The following is a 17,979-nucleotide window of genomic DNA, read 5'->3' as shown; positions in this document are numbered from 1 at the left end:
ACTGACTTACTCTCCCTTGGATTTCAGGGGAAGGCAGGAGTTCTGGGTTCTGCAGCTCTCTTCACTCTTCCACTCACCCCCCCAGACTCAGCACCATTCTGTATGTCTCTCTTTCCTCTCTCCTTTTTCTTTGTCAACCAATAGTTTTTTTCAAGTTCCTAGTCTTTAATTCAAAGGTTTTTCTTTCATTTTGCTTCAAAACAGTGACTGAAGGGTCACTGTTTTCTAGGTTCTTCTACGATTTTCTGTGACTGCCTCTCCGTCTTGTCGCTTTTTGGGTAATAGGAACATTAATAACAGTAGGAACCGCAGCAGTGGATAATGTGTAGGATCCACTAACTACATGGGATATATACATATGTAATATCTAGCTAGATCTATATCTATCTAGATATCTATGTATATATTAGATTTAATTTCAATTCCACGGCAACTCTATTAGAGGGTTAGTTATATCATCTTACTAAGCAGGTGAGAAAGTGAAAGCTACAGTAACTTGGCCAAGATCGCAGACAGGAGCTCATACCCAGCACTTGCACTTTTTACTGAATATGGATCCTTTTACATTGTCCAATATTTTCCTTATGGCTCTTTCAGCCTCTCCCTCTGGTAGCTTTAGCAAAGCTTCCCAGCCTTGTCAAATATTCAGACTAGGAATCTGCGCTTCTGCTGTGATTTAAGCCTCTAGTAAAGACCATGCAAGGGCCTTCTGTTTCGCCTTGCCTGCGCCTCAGGCTGAATGCGGAGTTTTCTGCTCTCTGTATTCGAGTCTTAGTCTAGCCACCCTGGCCTTTTCTCTCTCTCTGGTTGTCCCTTGAGAACTTTGCGTTCTCTTCGGCTTGGCTTCCCACTCAGACGTCCTTCCCACGTGAGGAAGCGCATACTTAATTCTGGGAGGTTAAGTGGGCTCTCGCCTACACAAAAAACAATTTCCAATAGTCACAGGAAAACACAAAGACACAACGGGACTCAGACGTGCGTCACCTCAGACAAAACCCACACTCAGGTATGTACACTCAGTCACGTCAAGCTCCCGCATATTCAGAAATACCCAGACTCTCGCGCATCACTACTACAGACGCGTTTCGGCTAGAACCACGATTCGGGATCTGCGCGCTCAGGGTCCCTTTGGGTCCTTCTACACGGAGACTGGCCCCGCTGTCCCCAGACTCCGGTGACTTCCCCTGAGGCTCGTCGTTGGCCCACCCAATCTGCCCCTCCCTCCAGGCGGCCCCTCTTCTCTCCCTTCTCTTCCTCCTCCGCGTAAAGACGTACAAAACACTCCTCAGAATCTACCCAGGCGCTCGGCTCCTCCCTCCCCGCCCCTCAGCAGCCTTTCTCCCATTCATTTTCCTCGGTTGCCGGTGAAGTCCCTCCCACTGCCTAGCTCAGCCTCCGCTGCTCCCCGCCCGGAGACCGCGGCGTACTTGGACTTCCCTCTCCATTCGCCAGCCCTCGCTCCGGGTCCCCACGGCTGCGAACTGATCTGGCGCGGGGAGGGGTGGCAGGAGGAGGAGGAGGAGAGCGCAGGCAGAGGAGAGGGCCAGAGAGCCGGGGAACCCGAGGCAGAGGGAGTAGTGGCCGCCTTCCGGAGCCGGGATTCATGCCTGTCCTCGGGACCAGCCAAGGGGACTTTACGGCTGAGTATGAGCCAGGCTGCTAGGAGCCAGGTACCCCCACGCCTGCAGTCCCCGCGCCGACCCCGGTATGCGAACTGGACGCAGGGCTCTTCCAAGTTCCCACCGAGCCGAATAAAAGACGTCCTCCCTCTGCTCTCCGCCAAAGACGGACATTGACTCCAGGTAAGGCTACTCCGGGCGCAGCTTCCCACAGCCCCTCTGCCCTTGGAACCCGCCCCGGACCGCAGTCGGGGCTCCCCCGCCCTCGCCTCCCCTCCCCCTTCCAGCACCCTCGTCCGGTCTTCCCTCTCCGCCAAGTCCTCTCTTATTCTGGAGACTGGGGGTCCCTGTAGATTGGACTCCAAGGGTTAAATGCGGGTTTCAGTAAGTGGCGTGTGTGTCCCCGCGCGCTCCAGACGTGTGTGCCATGGTGGGAACTTGATGTGGTGCTAGTGTGTGTTTGCCAGTGCTGCGCCGTTTGCATTTGATGTGTGTGGCGTGTGTGTGTGTGTGTGTGTGTGTGTGTACCCTATAACCTACTTTCAGCGCGGTGTGTGTGCGTGTATGTTTGGACGTATGTGTTTGCATGTGTGCGCGTCTGTGTATTTTTAATTAGGTCTCTTCAGCTTACAGGGAAGGGAATGGAGTTCTTACTACAGGATCACGTAGCCACCGGGAAGCCCACTGTGGGCTTCCTCCTCGGGCCCTGGGCTTTGGTTTGGGAAAGATAATAGGAATATAGACCGTGCTTTATTTAGTCCAGTGTTGGTTCCTTTAAAGGGAAAATTCGTCTAAAGCAGGGGGAAGTGCTTGGAACCACCGTTTAAAACGAAAGAGACATGTCTAAAACCCTAGGCAAGCGAAAGATGCTGTCCCTTTAAATTCCACACTGGGCAGAATCCAGGATTCTGATGGGAATCTGGAGAGGCTGGGTACGGTCTGAGAAGAAAAAGAGGAAGTCAGGGATCTCCTCATCTACTGCATAGCAAGTCTGGGGTAGAGATGACATGTCTCCCTGTTGCAATCATAGCACCCTCTGCCCCTTTTTGAGGGGGTAATCTGTGCAAGTTTTCCTGAATCGTCTCAGGGGAAAGGAGTAAGCCTCCTCAGGGGACATGCAGCCACACAAGGTACCACAGAGAATATCATTTGGGGCAGCTCTGGGTGCTTTGGCAGGAGACTGATAGGGTACTTTCCTAGGACGCCTTCTTTTTGTCTTCTCCATTTCAGTCAAGCTCTGGAAGCCCCAGAATCTATTCTAAAAACCTTGCTTTCTCATGGTTTCAGGAAGTTAGGAAGATAGTGAGAGAAAGGAGAGAGATCAGTGTGTGTTGAGAAGGAGGTGGTTGGAGGTTTGTATGTGTGTGTTTAAGGGAGACCTACAGTTCCTAGGGACTGTGGGTGGAGAATCCATGATAGAGTGTGGTGATTGTTGACTTAAACTGCTGATTTGTACCTCACATTTTATGCTTCACTCTAAAATACTGCCAAGGCCAGGGGGCCCTGGGAAGACTCGCAGAAAGGTAATTTGAGTTAAGGGTCTCCTTATTTCCTCCACCTTTTAGGAGCTTGTGGAGGCAAATACTTTGGCCACCCTGCCCAGGTACAGTTGGGCTTTGGTTCTGAAGCCAGCCATTGATTTGATTCCCGGCTGCCTCTTAAAGGCTTGCCCTACTCAGCAAAAACGCTGAGTTTTACTGCTGTTAGCATGGCTTCCAGACTAGGCAGCTGTTACTTTCTCAAGGTAAATGGCAGCCGTTCTGATTGTAAGCAGTGAAGCTAGAAGATGAGGCTGAGGTGGTGGGATACAGAGTCTTTAAGGGGTCACTGGAAAGGCCTTTTGGGAGAGAAAATAGAAATATACCTGTTTTTTTTTAAAATATATTTATGTATACATTTCTATCTTCCTAGGAAAGATAAAAGCAAACGTGTGTTTGCATGAACCTGCCCCAGCTGGTGGGGACTATTGTACCTGCAAGCACTTGCACACATACCATTCTTTGGCTACAGGCTGATTCCTCAGGCTGAAGGCTTCAGGAGGGCATGGTCATTGAGCAGACTTTACAAAACTCAGAGGAGTCCTTCCTGGTGCCGTTTTAGGAGGCAGTGGAAGTAGAGGAAGAGCTCGTGTGGGGAAAGGTTCTCATTATCTCTCTTCCAGTGTATAGATGAGCAGAACTAGAAGGTATATGAAAGAGCAAGCAGACAGGACTCTGGCTCAGAGATAGAATGACAGTTTCTCAATATTCACTAGCAAATTGGCGCCCAGGATTAGAACCTAGGTCATCTTTCACACAGATCTGTCTTTTTTACACCATTACCTCATTCAGGAGCTCATAACACTTCTTAACCCTAACTACTCACCATATTCCAAGATAACTACTTGTCATCCCTTCTGGAACTTCTTGTTTCAGAGATGCATTTCAGTCCTTCTTCATATGGATTCTTGAACCAGGAGCAAAAGTGTGTAATGTCTCAGTCATTCTTTTTGCTTCACAAAAGCATTTAAACACATATTCATACACTTACAAGTGGTTGAGAGAGAGAGAAGGGGCGAGGAAGACAATATATTCTGTTTTCAATGTCATCATGTAATGAAATGCACATGAGGACCCAAGATTATATGACTGGTGTAAAGAACCAGTAGAGCTTCGCTCGAGCTCTCTATGAGGAGAGCTTAGCTTTCTGGAGAGCAACGTATGTACTTAGCCATTCAGCAATTACTTCAGAAAAATGAATTTACTTACATTAATTAAAATCTCGAGTCTGTACCTTCATGGTATAAGCACAGCAGCACACACAAGAATATGCATGCATCCATACACAGGTGTATTTAGACAGGACCAGCAACCCTCCCATCTTGGTATATTCCTCCGAATGAGACTCTTAGTCTCCATAGGAAATCGAGCTGCCTTGTGTAAATGTATGGCCTGTGGGTGGGCTGAGACTCCCAGCCTCAGGGAAAGGAGAATATAAAGCCCTTTGAATCACAGGACCCTCAGAACTTGAAATCAGGTTCACTGAAAAAAAAGTATTTTGCCAGGCTTTTAGATGCTCTTTTTGGAGTGCAGAGAACAGCTGAGAAATATGGGGATTTTTAGGCCCATCTGCAATAAAGCCATTAACAACCTCACAAACGTCTTTTCTGGAGCTGGATAGCACTTTAGCTCCCAGAAGGGGGAGCTGTGACTCCATTTCAGCCACGAAGAAACAGCACAGATATTCTAAATCAGCTCTGGGGCCCCCCTGCTGAGTGGAGATGGCCCAGCTCTGGCTGCCGGGAATATATCTGTAGCAGCATAGGTGGAGACTGTAAAAATGTTCTCTTCTGTTCAGTTCAAGTGGGACATCTCTTTCTTAGTGCCTTCAAGAGAAATTATGCTATTGGTCAAATAGTCCTTTTTCTCTGAACCTGTCTTTGCCCAGAAAGGCTCTACAGTGTGTGAAGAAATATTCTCTAATTTGCATGTGCTTTCTCACCATGGTTCCTTAGAGGAAGGCACTAAAACACATCACCAAAATAGGCCCCTAAAGTTACCCACAGCATCCTTCTCTCCTTCATCCTCTGACCTAAAAGCCAAAGTTTATGAAATAAGTTAGTGAACTGGTAACCATATCAGCAATAACAGGGAGCAGAGGAAGTGTTACCCAATATCATTTTTCAAAAAACTTCCCCCTCATTGTTTTTCATCATACGCTTTCATATGAAAGATGATGGATATGTCATACTTTCATTCTTTGCACAAGCCCTACTTAAATTGCAGCATCTAGTTCATATAATCCTTCCAAGAAGTCTTCCTAAGGTCTTGTCTCAGAACATCTCTTTTGTCTGAATTTCGATATAATTTTGTTTGAAACCCTACTTATTTAGGTTTTATCTCTATTTATTCTGTAATTTTTCAGCCACACAGGGATAAGTCTCTATTGATCACATCAGCATGTGTTGCTATTAGGAACATTTCTCTCTTAATGCCTGGGGACTGGCACACAGTACTTTTTTTTATCAGTTTTTCCTTTGGCATGGCATATGCCAGCCATGTCAACAGTGTCAACAGTATCTGTCAGCTACTCTCCTCCCCTCCCCCAACAGGTGGTTCTTACTTACTCAAAGCAAAACCATTATGTCTTCAAAACCATACCACTTAGCTTAGCAACTCAAGGGTACCAGTGGGTGGTTCCACCAGTTAAATCCAACTTGTCAGTGCCCTTTGCTGTGCAAGGATCTTTAGTTTTGTCTTTTTTTTACCCATTCAGTGAGGCAGCTACACTCTCTACTCAAAAGACAGTGAAATTCATTTTGTCCAGTTCTTTTTAAGCAGCAGGGCAAGAATCTGAACTTTTCTTGAACATCTCCACTCTTCTACACAATCGACGTCACTGGATCACCACTGAGATCTGCTTGGTGATCTGCTGGGAAGAGCTGGAGCATACTGTCAACTCTTTAGAGCTGATGCTAGGAAGCTGTGTGGAATCCCTGGAATTAAAATAAAAATAAAGTCTTTTCTTTAAGGAACGTCTTTGAAGAAACCTCTGAAAATTTTTAAAAAACCAAACCTTTCTCCATAGTCAGGAATCAAATCTGCTTTGGTAACATAGGCAACATGAAACATGTCTCCATTGTCTCCGTTTTAATACTAATAGTAGTTTTATTGCCACACAAAGGAGCCTGGGTTAAATCAGGAGAGATTTGTGGGATGTTTCTTATTTTGACTGAAAATATTCCTGTTATCTATAAGTGTGCAAAACTGAACAAATATGATTATTTTCTAGTCATCAAGCTTTTACATGCAATGTAAATATAATCATATCTCTGAAAATAGTCTCCGTTGTGTAGGAGAGCCAGATTCGTATGATATTCATTTGAAAAATCTGTTGCATGCTGAAAAGTAGATCATGATCATTTTCTAAATTTTCTCACCTTCACGGTGTGAGAAGGATATGTTGTGGGCTAAAATGAAAGAAAGAATTTACTCACTTGACTGTAGATGTTGATGGGGTATCCTCTATTCGGCAAATGCCACCTTAGAACAGTGCTGTTGGATAGACTTCTGAGAATAGGAAATTTGTTCTCTGTGTTAGACAGCATAGTAGCCACTGCACCTTTAAATGTGTCAAAGGATACTGGAGAAGTGAGCTTTTAATTTTTTTTTTCATTTTGATTACACAGCTGTATGTGGATGGTGGCATTGAAATAGTTCAGGTTTATACACTAGGAATGTTTTATGAACAAGGTCTTGTTTTTATAGGAGTTCACATATGGAGGAAGAGATGGCTAATGAGTAAGCAAAAAGAAAACCACAGTAATTAAATAGAATATTAAATGTCAGACATGACATTAGGGATCCTATACTGGAAGAAGGTGGGCGATATAACTTTAGATGAGTTAGTCATAAAAAGCCATTTCTGAGGAAATAGTTCTAATAGTGAGATTTAAATAAGAAAGAGAAATGGAGTCCTTATTCTGGGGGATGGTTAAGAAGGCTAAGGATGCACAGAAAAAAACTCAGTGTGGATGAGGCTTAAATGAGAAGAAATGTGGCATGGGATAAAACAAGTGACCAACAGAGCCCACATCAGAAAGGTCTTGTACAATGGACTGAGAGGTTTTGACATCTCTCTTAACACATTTTCAGTTGGGAAGTAGGAGGTCTGAGAATTGAAAGCATTCTGGAAATTGACAGGAGGCAGTTATTAGATACTCTGTTATGCTTTCATCATGCCCGTTTTTAATCAGTCATTTTAATGTGTTCTGCTCATCTTAATTTCCAGTCTGGCCTAGAGTATCACATTCTAGAAATCCTTAGGCTTAAGAGCTAAGAGTAAATGAGTAGAACATGTATGTAGCAGGTAATGGGAACCTGAGTGTACAATCTTGTTGCAGCTCTAATCTGCAAAGATTTATCAAATATATTATTTGAAAAAGAGTTTGAACAAAGTAGTTGAGCAAATATGCTAGTGAATGCTGGTAAGTGCAGGCCATCTAACAGGTATGAAAATCCCCAAATATTCATAATGGGATGGTAATTGCCATTTCAAAATCTCATAGACTTTGGGGTAAGAGAAAGGTTAAAGGAAGACACATAAGGAAAAACAGTTATGACGATGAGCAGTAACTATAATATCTTGTGGGCAGGGAGCATGTCTTTTAATTTTATGTCTGTTTTTACTTCAAAACTTCATAGGATACAAGTACAGAGACATAAGGATCTTGATTCTAATCCTGGCTCCTCCCGGTGTCTATAAAGACTTTCCTTAAGAGCCTATCTTTCTCTATCTGAGTTTCTGTTCTGCAGATTTAGAAGAACCATACTACGGCTCAAATCGCTGAAGAGGTATTGCTGAGTTGTATGGATATACATCATGACAGAGTTTTTGTAAAAGCAGAGAGAGACATGTGCACAGTGGCTGTGCTGTCCTCTCAGAGATGGACAAATCTAAAGGAAGTTGTGTCTCACAGCACTGATTGTGATTCAAAACAGGCTGAGTGGGATAGATGGTGAGCCTGTTGCCACTGGTGCAACTCTTAATAGCAAAGTGATTAAGTGTTAACAGAAAAACCACTATCCTCCTGAAACACAGCAGCCCAAAAAGGTTTTCTACAAATCCATAGACAGTCCTCGCTACTAAGGGGGCAAAGAAGACAATTAAGAAAATAATGAGGCCAAGGAAAAGTGAAATTAAATTTTTTTTTCATGCAACAGTGAAGGGGATTTTTGTCTCCCAGGGGAACTACCTTTTGGAGATTGCAAGTGGCCTTTAGGAGAATAACCTGAATAAGACTGGGTGTGAGAAGTGAACAGTGGCCAATTACCAGAGTTGCCTGCTACCCACAAAAACAGGGAGTCTGATGAGGCCACACAGTCTATCATTCTTAATAATTTCTGTTCTCACAGGGTGTGGAGCTGTTTAGAGGCTTGCTGGTGTTGTCTTGGGAATAGCTAAGTAACTGCATCCCCTCAAGGGTGGGAGGTAGGTCTGTAAGGTAATTAGCAAAAGTAAGATACAATCGTTTTTGTGTAAACTGTAAAGGTTGGAACAGCAGGGCTCCAAGCAAATTGCCCATCTGAACAGCTAGAGACCTTTTTAAGGGTTAACCCAACACAGACCCCAAATGTTTTCTGAGATATAATTTATCTAGCGTTTCAGAGGACCAGAAAACGAGCCAGTGGGTGATGTGGAATAGCCAGGTCACAGATTACACGTAGGTTTAGGCGAAAGAGCTTGCACACACATCCATGGAACGAACGGCTGCAGTATAGAGCTTGCACACACATCCATGGAAAGGCTGCAGTATAGAGGGCACACCCTATTAAAGGATAAGCTTTCAGACTGCTGTTCTAAGAGTTAGTCACCTGCAAAAATAGATGGAGTGCCTAACATCTGCAGGAGTCTCTGGAGTATCCAGAAGAAACCTGGAAGAGCATTCTCAGAACACAGCGGAGAACATAGCCTAGAGCATATATGTTGCTGTTTATATGGTACTGGGTAAGCTAAATTTCTCATAGAATTGAGTTCTGAGTTTATAGGCACATTGTAGGAGAAGCACCTACAAATAGCCTTGCTAGTACTATAAAAACATCTGCACAGGCGCAGCAACCATATCAGAAGAGAAAGTCGGCATTTTGGTATGTGCAGATGTGTAGAGGAAAAATTGGAAACCAGATTACCTGGGAAGGGCTGGTAATGTGGTTTTGCTGTTGGGACACATTTTTGGGACATAACTCCTTCAGAGGAAGTGGTCCTCATCAAGTGCCATTTCTGGAGATGGTGAAGGCTTGGGAGGCCTGAGAGGGTTATAAAGAATTTTATTCTCAGTGCACATCAACAGGACAACATCTTTCAAAGTCCAGTGAAGCCTTACAAATGATTTCTGAAAATATTAGCAAGCCAGTTGTATCTTTGTTCTTTTTCTCTCTCTCTTTTTAATTGCACTGGAAAAAAACACATTTATTCAGATTTCAGGGTCATCACCCACAATATTCAAGGGTGGCTGAAATGTCACTATTATAAAACCACTCTTGATCGTGGGCCATGTGTGTGTCAAGCTTGTTCATTTCATATTCGTTGTACTATAACGGATATGTAGCAGATTCAATGTTGCACATTGTCTATAAGCACAAAGAAGGTAGAAAAACTCCTCTTCTGTAGATGAGAAAAAACAAGGTGTGTAATAATAATGTTTCTTGTTGAAGACCATATACTAAACCCATGATTGTGGTATGAAGATTTTGAACCGTTTCTATCTGACTTGAAAGCAGAGAGATTGAAAGCTTAGTTAGGGCTGGAGCCTGAGTATCTGCACTGCCACCTCCTAACTCTCTGACCCTAGCAAGGGTACCTAATGTTCCCAAGTCAGTTTCCCTGTCGTAAAATGAGAACAATAGCAACTATGTATGGAAGATGGGAATTTATTGAGTTGATTTGATAAACGTTTCAAACTATAACCGGCCTATTGTCACAACATAGGATTAACCAATTTTGCTCTTACTACTGTTAATGCTCTGATGTATCAGACTGAGATTATCTGAACCCCTACGTTTGTTTTCAAACTGGGAAATTCATACATACAAACAAAAAAAAAAACAAAAACAAAAAAAATAACCTTTAGTTTTGAGAGATGACTTAGTAAGGAAACTCTTGAGATCATTTTTACAAACCACCAGCACCCTCCCTGCATCCCCCAGTGCAGTTTGTGACAGCAGTGATTATAGGAGAGACTGATAAAGTAGGGAAAGGGCTCAAAAGTATGCAGAATTACTTAGGCAGAATTAATTCTCTGTGTTCTTATGGGTCAGAAAGCAGATGTAGAGAGATCACTGACCATGAGAGCTGAAAGTCAACAATTCATATCAGCCTATTTAATTTTAACTCCTTTTTCTTCTGTTTTATTTCATATACGGAACTATTATCTTTAAGATAAAATAGAGCTTAGTTGGATCAGGAACCTGAACTCCTGCAATCTCTCTCCCTGTATCTATCTACTTCCTTTTCTAGTATAAGACCAGTGTTTCTGTCAGGTTTACCTGAACGCAGGGATGACTGACAGTAGCTAGATATTCTGAAAACTCTGTTTGTATTTGTCTTCATGATTCCCTTTTACATCATAAATGCCATTTATTTTATCAAATTCCTGAATACCTTGAAATGATTTCTTTAATTACATTTAACTTATATTGTGATACTCTAAATTTGAAATTATTCTCTCCAGTTTTCAAATGAGGACATTCTGTCTACAAAATAAAAAGTCACTATAAAATATGCTGTAAGTGACAAATGTGACCTCAAACCCTTGTATACCATGGCACACTAAATGTGATGTCATCTTCCTGAACTATCTTTCCTCTTTGCATTAGCTTAAGGCATTGTCCAGCTTCCAGCCTGCCCCAAGCGGAACTTGGTGGCCTCTTATAGTGAGGGATGATGACTGCTACAGGGTTTCTATTATCTTGGGCCAGGGCAGTCATTGCAAATCATCAACCATTATGTCATAAGACTTTACCCTTAGTTCTGATCTTTCACATGTTTAAAGTAAGCAGGCATCCATTTTATATTTTCCAGGGGAAGTTATAAATGGGACCGCTGGAAAGAGCTTCCTAAATCTTCACTAACAATTTGCATTTTACTTCCTTCCCTTCTTTATCTGTCAGTATCATGAATATCTTCCACTCTTCCAGTGTGTTCTGGCTGCCCATTTCATAGCCTCTTAAAATAGTAATTTTACTTCACAATGCCTCTGCAGGAAACCTTAACTTAGCCTGTTTATTTGCACCCTAATCTTGGGAGTTCAAATGTTTCTGAAAGCAGGGCCAGCAGTCATAGAATAAGCTACTTTCTAACTCTGAGCCAGAGCTAAGTGCCAGGATCTTTCTTTTAGTGGAAATTGTAACTCCAAGCCCACCTGTTATCTCAGTATTCTCACTGTCACTGTTAACCCAAGAAATTGTAGGGTGGAGGTGGCATAGACTTCAACAGCCAGATGTTGCAAGCTAGTGTACCTATTTCTAGGTCCTGCTGTATGCATCTTTTTCCTGTTTAATTAAATACACACACATATTTACATATATTCAAGAGAATATGTGTTGAACACAGTTGGGAACAAGTAGAAAAGAGAACTGTAGACATTTTGGAAAATGTTCATGATACTGGACCACAAGCTCAATCATAGTTGTAAATCATCTGCAATTAAAAAGTAAACTTGGGCAAACTTTAAAAGGAAGAGCATGTGTGGCTATATCTGTATTTTAAAAATGAAAATATCATTTTTTTTTCATTTAAACAAGAAGTGGGGAAAAATTGAGAGGTGAGAAAGGAGCCATCAGGATGGATGTATAATATTGTTGAAAAAAAGATAAGTTGGAACACATATAATTATATGTTTGTGTGAAAATACCAGAATTACATTCTATATCCCTCTACCACCAATAAGAATTGTTTTTGGTTTATTTTAGTTGCCACTGGTACATCTCAATAAAAAGCTTTAAGGGGGATGAAATAAAGTTAGGTAAGAATTCAAGATGTAATGTAACAAAGCTTTGCTACTTGAAAATAAATAAATAAATAGTACATTTTTAAAAGAGCAAAAGCAACATAATGCCAAGAAGCATTATAAAAAATGGGTTCTTGTTCTTGTTCTTGTTGATGATGATGATTTTGATGTTCTTTTTGGCTGTTTGAACAGCAAATGACATTCAGGCAAGCAGGGCAAGAAAGTAGATTCCCTTGTAGTGCTAGAAATGCACATGCAACACAAAGTGGCTGTGTGTGCTTCATTCCAAAATTAAAGAATAGAGCAGGCAAGGTGGGTCAGGGTTAAAGTACTTCCTGGACAAATGTGGGGATGGAGTTCAGATTACCAGACCTTATGTAAATGGCAGATGAACATGGTCATTGCCCATGGGTCTGGCTAGCCCTGGGAGTGACCTATAACTTAGCTGACACCTCTTGAGTGACAAAAGTAGAGAGTAGTGTAGAATGATTTCTGGCAGCAGCATCGGTGCTCTACATCTGTGTGCACACGTGTGTGTGCCTATACCCATGGGAGGAAAATAAACAATAAAAACAGAACTTCTTTTATTTTTTATTATTTTTATTTTTATTATTTATATTAATTACAGTTATTTCACTTTGTATCCTAGTTATAGCCCCCTCCCTCATTCCTTCCCAACCCCACACTCCATCCTTTATCTCCTCCCATGCCCCTCGCCAAGTCTACTGATAAGGGAGTTCCTCCTCCTCCTCCTCCTCCATCTGACCCTAGCCTATCAGGTCTCATCAGGACTAGCTACATTGTCTTTCTCATTGTGGCCTGGCAAGGCTGCCACCCCCTCAGAGGAAGGTGATCAAAGAGCCAGCCACTGAAGTTATGTCAGAGACAGTCCTTGTTCCCCTTACTGTGAACCCACTTAGACACATGGGCTACATTTGTGCAAGGGTTCTAGGTTATTTCCATTCGCAGTCCTTGGTTAGAGTATCAGTCTCAGCAAAAAACCTGGGCCAAGATTTCTTGGTTTTATTGCACTCCTTGTAAAGTTCCTGTCCCCTCCAGGTCTTTCTATCTCCCCCTTCTTTCATAAAAATCCCATCCCTGCACTGTGCCAATGTTTGCCTATGAATCCCAGCATCTGCTTTGATAGTCTATTGGGTAGAGTCTTTCAGAGGCCCCTGTGGTAGGCTCCTGTCCTGTTCCCTGTTTTCTTCCTCTTTCAATGTCCATCTCATTTGCCTTTCTGAGTGAGGATTGAGCATCTTACCAAGTGTCCTCTTTCTTGCTTAGCTTCTTTAGGTGTGCAGATTTTAGTATGTCTATCATGAAATTTGGGGGCAGATTTTGTGATCTAGGAAAGATCGTCCTGAGTGAGGTATGCCAGAAGCAGAATGACACACATGGTATATACTCACTGATAAGTGGATATTAGTCATATAATACTAAGATAACTTCTTATTGACACTTTTTCGTGCCAGACATTGTTCTAAGTGCTGTGAGAACAGCTGTGAATACAATTAAGACCCTCAACCCCATCTTGAAACTCATGCTCTATCTAATTGAGGAAAATGATGCTATATATATAATCAAGCAAAAATAAAGTGTGTGTCAGATGGTGTTAAGTATAATAGAGAAGAAAAAATAGAGCATGACTACAGAAGGCAGGTGGGTGGCGCAGATGGCTTGGTGGGACAGGGCATATTAATGCATGTAAATAGGAAAGGGAAATGTCCATGGAGGTGTTGACTTTTGAAAAGAGATCTGGATCAAGAAGACAGCCAGGCACATACATACCCTGGGAGGGTAGCATTCTTGGTAGAGGTAGGTCAGGTACAATCTTCTTGACCCCTGAAATTAGAAGGGAGAATTGCAGGTGGATGACAAAGGAAAATTTCAAAAATGGGGTCATGCTCCGGGTGAATCTTTTGAGGTGGGATCCTGTGTAAAGTAGTCATTCTGAATAGGGTGGAGGAAACAACAGGACGTGAGGAGGAGATTCATTACTGAGAGAGCAGGAGGTTGATCCTGACATACACCCAACGTATGCAAACTTTTACAAAGGAGGTATAAATGTTTTTAAATTAAGAAAGGAACTCCTCCTCTAAGAAGTCACTTAGATGTGAGTAAAAGTAAAATGAAATCAAACAAACCATAGAATGGACTTTACAGGCTCTGTCATGTTTTTTGAGAAATATGATCAGGTTTTTGAGAAATATTTTTATATACCAGGAGATGGAATGATAGGAAATATCATCTAAATAATGGACTACCAAGAGGACTTTTCATGAAGTTTTGATGTGGGAGTGAATATCACACACAGAAGCACTTGGTTATATTTCTTATGCATAGCAAGTGCTCCATAAACAGCACTTAGGGCATCTTTCTATATTGACTTTCTTTTTAGTGAGTGATTCAAGCATCATAAGAAACAAAATATCATAGAATACATGATTGTTGAATAAGATGCACCTATATATTAAGGGTTATCTTGGGATTCGGGGTTATAAATGAATTTTTTTGATGCTTACATATATTTCCTAATATTCTGTAAATAATGTGCATTACATGGGTAACCAATGCTTTAATTAGTAGGATGAATGGGATTAGTGAGCATCTGTGGTAGGTTAGAAGAAAAAATGAAGTACAAGAGGATTCATGAACATTTGTTGTGTTTTTCTTTTTAATTTTATTTATATAATTATTTATTACAATTTATTCACTTTTTATCCTCACTGCAGCCCCCTTCCTTGTCTCCTCACAGTCCCACCCACCCTTCCTCTTCTCCCTCTCTGCTCTTTCTCTAGTTTCCTGATAGGAAAGGACCTCCTCTCCTTCCATCTGACCCTAGCTTATCAGGTTTCCTCAAGGTTGGCTCTATCATCTTCCTCTGTGGCCTGGCAAGGCTGCACCCACGGAGGGGTGGCAAGGTCATCAGAGAGCCAGCCACTGAGTTCGTGTCAGAGACACCTCCTGCGCCTCTTTAGGGAACCCACTTGGAAACTGAGCAGCCAATGGGCTTCCTTTGAAAAGGGAGTCTATGTCCTCTCCATGCATGGTCCTTAGTTGGAGTATCAGTCTCTGCAGGCACTTCCGTGCCCAGGTATTTTGGCTCTATTGGTCTCCTTGTGGAGCTACTGTCCCCTCCAGGTCTTTCTATCTCCTTCTTCTTCCAAAAGGATCCGGCACTCTGTCTAAAGTTTGGCTATGAGTCTCAGTATCTCCTTTGATACCCTAGTGGGTAGAGTCTTTCAGAGGTCCTCTGTGGAAGGCTCCTGTCCTGTTCCTTGTCTTCTCAAACTTCCAATGTCTATCCTGTTTGCCCTTCTGAATGAGGATTAAGCATCTTCTCTAGGGTCCTACTTGTTGTTTAGCTTCTTTAGGGCTATAGATTTTAGTATGTTTATCCTATATTGTATGACTAATATCCACTTATAAATGAGTATTTATCATTTGTGTCTTTCTGATTGTGGGTTACCTCACTTATTGAAAAAAGACATCATCTTCAATCAATGGTGCTGGTCTAGTTTGATGTCTACATGTAAAAAAATACAAATAGATCCATATTTATTGCCTTGCACAAAACTAAAGTCCAAGTGGATCAAAGACTGCAACATAAAACCAGACACACGAAATCTGTTAGAAGAAAAAGTAGGCAAGAGCCTGGAACTCATTGGCAAAGGAAACAACTTCCTGAACAGAAAACCAACAGCACAGGCTGTAAGAGCAACAATCAATAAATGGGACCTCATGAAGCTGAAAAGCTTCTGTAAAGCAAAGGACACTGTCATCAGAACAAAACAACAGCCTACAGACTGGGAAAAGATCTTCATGTACCCTACATCTGACAAAGGGCTAATATCCAGAACATATAAAGAATTCAAGAAGTTGAACACCAACAAACCAAATAATTCAATTAAAAAATTGGGTACAGAGCTAAACAGAGAATTATTTTTTCAAATTTATTTATTTTTCTTAATTGCAGTTTATTCACTTTGTATCCCCATATAAGGCCCTCCCTCCTCCCTGCTCGGTCCCATCCTCCCTCCCCCTTTCTCACGCACGCCCCTCCCCAAGTCCACTGATAGGGGAGGTCCTCTCTCCTTCCTTCTCATCTTAGTCTATCAAATCTCATCAGGAATGGCTGCATTGTCATCTTCTGTGACCGGTAAGGCTGCTCCCCCCTCAGGGGGAGATGATCAAAGAGCAGGCCAATCAGATTATGTCAGAGACAGTCCCTCTTCCCATTACTATGTAACCCACTTGGACACTAAGCTGCCATGGACTACATCTGTGCAGGGGTTGTAGGTTATCTACATACCTGGTACTTGGTTGCAGTATGAGTCTCTGGGAAGACACCTGTGTTCAAATTCTCTGGTTCTGTTGCTCTCCTTGTAGGGTTCCTGTCCTCTCCAGGTCTTACTATTTCCCACTTCTTACATAAGATTCCATGCACTCTGCCCAACAGTTGGCCATAAGTCTCAGTGTCTGCTTTGATAGTCTGCAGGTAGAGCCTATGAGGCAGGTTCCTAGGTTGTTTCCTGTTTTCTTGTTCTTCTGATGTCCATCCTCTTTGTTTTTCACAGAGGAATATCGAATGGCAAAGAAACACTTAAAGAAATTTTCAGTGTCCTTAGTCATTCAGAAAATGAAAATCAAAACGACCCTGAGATGTCACCTCACACCTATCAGAATGGCTAATATCAGAAACTCAAGGGATAATGCATGCTGGAGAGGATGTAGAGAAAAGGGAACCCTCCTCCATTGCTGGTGGGAATGTAAACTTGTACAACCACTTTGGAAATCAATCTGTCGCTTCCTCAGATTATTAGGAATAAGATCTTGAGAGATCCAGCTATACCATTCCTAGGTATATACCCAAACAATGCCCCACTATTCAATAATAATCATGCTTAACCATGTTTCTAGCAGCTCTATTCATAACAGTCAGAATCTGGAAACAACCCAGATGTCCCTCAACTGAGGAATGTATACAGAAATTGTGGTACATTTACATAATGGAATATTATTCAGAAATAGAAAACAAGGAAATCATGACATTTGCAGACAAATGGTGGAAACTAGGAAAAGATCATCCTGAGTGAGGTAACACAGATACAGAAAGAGACAAATTATATATACTCACTTATAAGTGGATATTAGCCATATAATATAGAATAAACATACTAAAATCTAGAGCCTTAAAGAAGCTATACAACAAGGAGGACCCTAGAGAAGATGCTTAATCCTCTTTCAGAAGGGCATAAACATCTGAAGTAGGAGAAAACAACAGGACAGACATTAGAAATGAGAGAAGACAAGAACAGGATAGGAACCTTCCACAGAGGACATTTGTTGCCTACATTTATAAGTCATCCTAAATCAAATTTAATGATTCAACATTCTTTTTTACTGTCCATTGGTTTGAATAATAATATTCACAATATGCTGATAATTGTTTGAGTGATTCGTGATTTCTAATGAACAAAAGGGTGGCTATCAGTGCCTAAAACAATGTAACACCACCCTTAGATTAAGTGAAACCAATTCTTGTAGAGAGGACATTTTCTGTTCCTTGATTTGAGAAGCATGGGTGTCTTAGGAAACCTTTTCTCTATTTATTATGAATTTTGGGTATTTTCTAACTTATGAAATGAGGGCTTGATGTTCATAGGATCATTCTGAGGTTACTATAGAAGCAGAGAAGGGGAGGTGATAAAGTGAACCTGCCTTTAAGAGTAGCCCAGCTTTCTACATTCTACTTGCATCCAAGCAACTCCTCATCTCTGCTTTGGCTTTGCTGTATTATACTTTTGTAAGATTTTAATAAGGTCCAAGGCTTTAGCAATGATTTAAAAGCATTGTTTTCATCTTCTACTG

At 41.8% G+C, this 17,979-nt stretch overlaps 1 protein-coding gene across 1 annotated transcript in view; it reads left to right on the top strand.

The window, feature by feature from the left end:
• Positions 1-1,664: 1,664 nt before the first annotated feature.
• Positions 1,665-17,979, top strand: part of Brinp1 (BMP/retinoic acid inducible neural specific 1) — a 202,845-nt gene continuing 186,530 nt past the window's right edge. Inside the window, exon 1 of the mRNA XM_021652035.2 lies at positions 1,665-1,802. The gene's annotated coding sequence lies outside the window, so the exon portion shown is untranslated. The remainder of the gene's footprint in view (positions 1,803-17,979) is intronic.

The sequence above is a fragment of the Meriones unguiculatus genome, chromosome 3, assembly GCF_030254825.1.
Source record: "Meriones unguiculatus strain TT.TT164.6M chromosome 3, Bangor_MerUng_6.1, whole genome shotgun sequence".
Lineage (NCBI taxonomy): Eukaryota > Metazoa > Chordata > Mammalia > Rodentia > Muridae > Meriones > Meriones unguiculatus.
Note: the sequence above shows the minus strand (reverse complement) of the source record. Positions and strands in the feature narration are given on the sequence as shown.